This window comes from Vitis riparia, chromosome 3, assembly GCF_004353265.1.
Source record: "Vitis riparia cultivar Riparia Gloire de Montpellier isolate 1030 chromosome 3, EGFV_Vit.rip_1.0, whole genome shotgun sequence".
Lineage (NCBI taxonomy): Eukaryota > Viridiplantae > Streptophyta > Magnoliopsida > Vitales > Vitaceae > Vitis > Vitis riparia.
In genome coordinates, this window is record NC_048433.1 from 8587146 (window position 1) to 8593628 (window position 6483).

A 6483-nucleotide genomic window follows, 5' to 3' on the forward strand; every position below is an offset into this window, starting at 1 on the left:
ATCATGATGTGAACATGATTATACTTTCTTCAATGCTTCAATTTATAGATCCTTCAATTGCTGCATTTCAATGCTTTATCTTAACTTTTTTAAAGTAGTAAATGGTAATGCTTTTGTGAATAAATATGTCAAATTATCATTAAATTGGATTTGTTAAGCATCAATTTAACCATTCTCTTGAATCTCATGAGCACAGAAGAATTTGAGAGAGATATACTTAGTTTTTGTTATCCTTTATAAATCCTCCTTTAGGTTACGCATTACAAAAAGTATTATATTCATATAACTAGTTCAGATTATCTTTAATGAAGGATAGTCATCATGATTCTCTAACATGTTGGATTATCAACCTTTGTCATAACTCTCATGACTTACTTCATAAATTGTTAATTATCTCTGAATGTTTTGAAGAAGTGACTACCATTGTTTGTTCAACTTATTTCCACGATATTGTTGTACCACCATAGGTAAATATATATCCTATTTGATATTGAACTTTATGAGAATCTGAAAGATAGCCAACATTTGCATCTCTAAGTAACTAAAACTATGATCCTTTCGAATAAAATAAACTCATGTCAATTGTTCCATGAAAATGTCTTGGTACATATTGGACATTATTCTAATGTTTTTGAGTTGGTGTGAAACTATATCTTGTAAGCAAGTTGATAAAAAATGTTATATCTAATCGTGTACAATTTGGAAGGTACATAAGTGCACCTATGATACTAAGCTATGGTACTGCTAGGCCAAGTATATCTTCATTATCTTCTTTAAGACGAAATGAGTTCTTTTTTACTTTTGGTGAACGAACTACAATTAGAGAATTTAGAAGATATGATTTATCTATATGAAAGTAGTTCAAGACTTTTTCTTTTCTTTTTTTGTACATTGACTCGTAAGTCGAGACAAAATTGTATTTCATAGATTTTTTTCATTGCAAATTCTTTTTTCAAATAGTCAATTGTCCTTATGAGCTCTCCAAGAGCCCCAACAAGATTCAACTCATTCACATACACTGCAATCATCACAAATCCAATTGTATTGACAAATAGGATTATTCATATATCGTTCCTATCATAAATATTCAATGAGATAGTTACACTACATGTGTCCAAATTGTTTTCATCAATACAAGAATTGTTATAAATTAATTTTGTAAATGCTATGAGATTTTAAATAATTTATTTCGAGAATTTTAAATTCTTAAAGAATTTCACACGTTTGAGATTTTAAATTATTTTCTTGAGACATTCAAAATCCTTCAGGGATTTACACATACATATATTAATATTTATATATCTATAACAATATTGAACTACGAAGACCTCATTGACAAAAAGTCATTCCAATGGAGTAAAGGAATGCTCTAGGGCTCATTTTCTCAATCTAACCAATTACTTATTGACATCGAAAGAATATTAACTCGAAGAAAGAATGGAAGGGGAAACAAGAAATTGAACATTGGAATACTAAAATCAAATATAAAATTGCATAAATCAATGATAACAAAAAAAATTCAATGACACTTTAAAGAAACTGAATTCAAGATAAGGAAAATAATCTAAATAAGAACAAGAATATAAAGAAAATGTAAAATTGAATGTGGTTCCAAAATCTCCTTTCCCAAGGTTGACTCCAAGGATGATCAAGAACTTTCCCCCCAAAGGAGAAGATCCGAACCCAAGATGGCTAAAAATCCTTGCTTTTATAGTTTCCCAAACCAACTCAAGTCTCTGGCCATGTGAAAGCATCTCCTATGCAAGTGGAAGATCTAAGGGTGGTTGGAATGGGTTAAAACAAGTAAACCTAGCCCATTTCTTCAAGTTTAATGCTAAGGGGCACCACTTAAAGACCACAGGGTGTCACCATAGAGCTTGTTGCCCTTGTGGGCTATAAAACAAGAGCTCTTTGGAGAAAAAGGGAGGCAACTATAGGGTGGTGCGCTTTGTGTTGGGGGCTTCACTCTTCTTCTTCTAGTTGGTTTCTTGAGAAAGTGACCTCCAAAAATTCCAAAACTTGGTAGATTTAAGTTTAAGAAGTGAGGAATACAACAAAATTGGTTTTAGCTCATTTGCACATCTCCAACCCCCTCAGCCCCTTCTTTCTTGAGTTGGTTTCATGGGCAAATAACCTAAGAGCCTCATGCGATCTTAGTTATTTGTTTCAATTCAAACCTCATTCTCACATTTGGAATGTTCTAATATGATATGGTTGATTGATTCATGTCATATTTTTGTATAAAAATAAGGGTAATGATAACATCTTAGTTATTTGCAATGAAAAAAATCTATGAAATACAATGCATGTCACAAGACTTTTTTTTATATAGATTTTTAGTAATAAGTCAAATAAAATAAAATTATTTTTTTAATATTTTTTTCTTAATAATCTAGAGAGAACATGTATAAAAATTAATAAAAGTATATTATAAGTAGGAAAAACTAGCTTGATGGCCAATTTTTACCTTTCAAAGGTAGGTTCGAGTCCCACAAAGCCTAAATTTTTAAAAAATTAATTGGTTAAAAATGATGAAATAATCCTCAAATTAATCTATAAACCTAACCATTTTATATTTTTATTTTAAAAATAATTTTTTTTTACATAAATGTCTTTTACCATTTCAAGTATTTACATGTAGGTTTAAAAAAATAGTTATTTTTAGAGCAAGGAGTGAAAACATTTTTGTCAAAATAAGACCCAAAATGAGGATTAAATTTCCAAAATTAGGTTTTGGATAACTTTTTAATCAAATAACCCATTTTTGAAAGTGGCCTAGGTTGGGTCCAAGCCCCATGGGCTCCCTTTGACTGATAAATGGGCTTTTTTACCTGGCCTAGCCTGGGCTTAGCCTGGGCTTTAGGATTTCCAACCCAACCAAGATGATTCACTCACTCTTTCTTGTATGATATCATAGTCATGTGGTGTATAACAATTGCTCACGTGTCAACCTCCAAGTGGGCATCAAAAAAATGAAAATTCATATTTTTAAAAATAATATATAGCCCCAATTCAACTATGCAGTCCTTCCTTAATGAATAAATAAATAAAAATTTAATTAATGCAATAATTAATTTTGTCTAATGATCTCCAAGCATAAAAACGAAAATATTTAATGTCTAATTTTGTCTAATTTATTGCAGAAATTTAAACATAAAAACACAAATATTTGAATCTGAAAATATTGTTTATTGAAAATATACCTTGATTATAGAGAGTTGATGAATACAAGTCGGTTGACAGCAAAGGGATGACTCAGAGTGATGAATACAACAAACTGAAGGAGGAAAATTACAAGAGAGAGAATTTTTAAGCTCTCAATTTATCACTATCTCAAGCTCTTTCCAAACTCTCGTCTCTCCTTTGTCTGTTGATGAATTTTGCAACTCTATTTATAGGCGAGGATTCGGACTTGAAGAGAAGTTTTGAGTCTTCAATTTTGAAAATTTTTTAATCCACTTCCACATCCAGGAGAATGAATGAAGTCTGTAGAATGTTTATTCTTCTTGTCTCCTTTCTTTCTTTTCTTTTCCATCACATTGCATTTGAGTCATTTGGTTACTTTTGAGTCATGGTGAAAAAAACACTATTCAAACTTTTTTTTTTTTTTTTACTGGATAAATACAAATGTACAAAAGATTCTTGATATCTCTTAACTGAGCATTTCTAAGAGATATTTTTCAAAAGTTTGTCGGGCTTCTTTTCAAAGAACATATTCCTTTTGTACTTATCAACAAGATAAATAAATTGAGTCTGGAAAAGAAGAGGGGCTTCTAGAAGATTAATTGAAGAAATGATTTTTTGAATGTTGTCTTCAGTGATGAGATTATAGTTAGAAGAACTATAAATCTCAAAATTAAGATTTCTTGAAATCATTATTGACCTCCAATGTCTGATTTATTTTTTGAGGCTGAATTTATCAAAGGAGAGTTGAATTCCCTCCCTGACTTCCTTACTCGGGAGTTTTTACAGGGTAAGGATCCTTCTTTATCCTAATGGGCACTCCCATTAGGCCTGAACTTCCTTCATCATCCAAGAAAACCAAAGCTTCATATGCCATGATTTCAAACTTTTCAAATGTTCGTCCTACTTTTCCATTACAAACATCAAATTCCTTTTAAGTTTTGAGTCCAAATGTTCCTCTTCTTCAACCTTCAAAAAGTTTTATTCAAGCTTCTAAATCAACCCCTAAAAATATTGATGTTCAGAGACAATCCAGCCCTAACACTATTTCAACATTACCTTCTCCTTCTTAGTTTCCTACTCCTTCCTTTTTTTATAGTCAATATGTCAAAAAACCCAAAACCTTAGAAATTGCTTTCATTGAGTCAGAGTTCAATTATGAAGAGATTCCTAAAATTCTTTCTTACATTCCTCAAGGAGTCAACTTCAATTCCAATGATCCTTTGAAAATTCGTCAATTTTATGAGTTCATCCTGGTGGACATCGATTCAGTTGAAATTACTCATAACATTGATAAAAACAATCCTCAGAGGATTGCTTTTTCCAAATGTCAAATTCTCAGAGTCATGACCATTGCTGATTGGAATAAAAAACCCTTCACTTGCAAGGCCTTTAGTCAACCTTTTCATGCCATGAGCTACAATTACATATACTATATGGATGATTGGTATAATATGTTTTATTTACAAAGCTATCAGCATTCTTGGTTCATCCAATTTTCAAGAAATTGTAATATCAAATTTCATGCTTGGGTTTAAAAAATGGTGGACTTTCTTTGGTCTATTAGACTCCATATTTCCTCCTGAAATTCTAGAAAAAATCAACTTCTACAAGAGCAAGACTTCATCTCAATCTATCACTTAGCCAAGACTCCTGACTTTCTGTTCAAGATTAAGAATTCCATGGATTCTCTCATGGAATATTATCAAGAAGCAAGAGCAATCTCCTTCTTTTCCATTATCTCTTTTTAGAGAATTCAACATCAAATGGTGGGACAAATTCAATCATGATTTTATGTCAACAAAAGATTTTACAATTAATTTCAATCAGGTCAGGATCATCAAATTCAAAATATTCAACTAGTTCTTCTCAAGGACCGACTCAAGAAGAATTTCTAACTTCGAAAAGCAAATGTCAAGCTTCATTAGTAGCCGCTACTGATTTAGAGCAATATCGTCAATGACTCATTCAAACCCTCAAATAGTTTGGAGATCAAGAAAATGAAGAAATTGAAAACACTGTTTTATCAGATGATTCATACGTAGACCTTGAGTTAATCCTTTACGGAGGACTTATGGATCAATCCAGATAAAAAATTTCAAGAATCTTTTGCACATCTGTATCTTTGTAAATTTGTTCCCTTGTGTTTATCCAGTAAAAATAAAAATAAAAAAAACAAAGAAAAAAGAAAAAAGAAGAGAATAGTGTTTTTTGTCTTTCACCATGACTCAAAAGTAACTAAATGACTCAAATGCAACGTGATGGAAAAGAAAAGAAAGAAATGAGACAAGAAGAATAAACTTTCTGCAGACTTTATTCATTCTCTTGAAACCTCCTGAAACCTAACCCATTTTATATTTTTATTTTAAAAATAATTTTTTTTTTACATAAATGTCATTTACCATTTCAATTATTTACATGTAGGTTTAAAAAAAATAGTTATTTTTAGAGCAAGGAGTGAAAACATTTTTGTCAAAATAAGACCAAAAATGATTTAAGGATTAAATCTCCAAAATTAGGTTTTGGATAACTTTTTAATCAAATAACCCATTTTTGAAAGTGGCCTAGGTTGGGTCCAAGCCCATGGGCTCCCTTGGACTAATCAATGGGCTTCTTGACCTGGCCTGGCCTGGACTTTAGGATTTCCAACCCAACCAAGATGATCCACTCACTCTTTCTTGTATGATATCATAGTCATGTGGTGTATAACAATTGCTCACGTGTCAACCTCTAAGTGGGTATAAAAAAAATGAAAATTCATATTTTTAAAAAAATAATATATAGCCCCAGTTCAACTATAAAGTCCTTCCTTAATGAATAAATAAATAAAAATTTAATTAATGTTATCTAATATTTAAAATAATATTTTGTAGGTTGATAGGTTGACTCAGTCTACGAAAAAAATAGGATTAGGGCTTTACATTTTTTAATTTTTTAAATTATTTTTTCTAGTCGTATCAATCCACAACTTGTCATTTTTTTGTTTTAAGTTTCCATGACTCTCCTATTCATTAATATCATGGTCTTAAAAAATGGCATTTTATTCCATAAAATAAAAAATAAAATTGTTTTTCCAATTCTAATCAAATTTTGATTCAATAAAACAAAAGATTATAATAATTAATACAACCAATGTGTTTGTCTATTATTATTATGATACAATAAAATATAATCTTATTATTTAAAAAAAAATTCAAAAGTTATTCTTTTAAAATAAAAATAAAATATTATTTTTAATCATGTGTAAGGGTATTTCTGTCCATTCATTTTTTTCATTCTTATTCTCATTATTGTCAAATA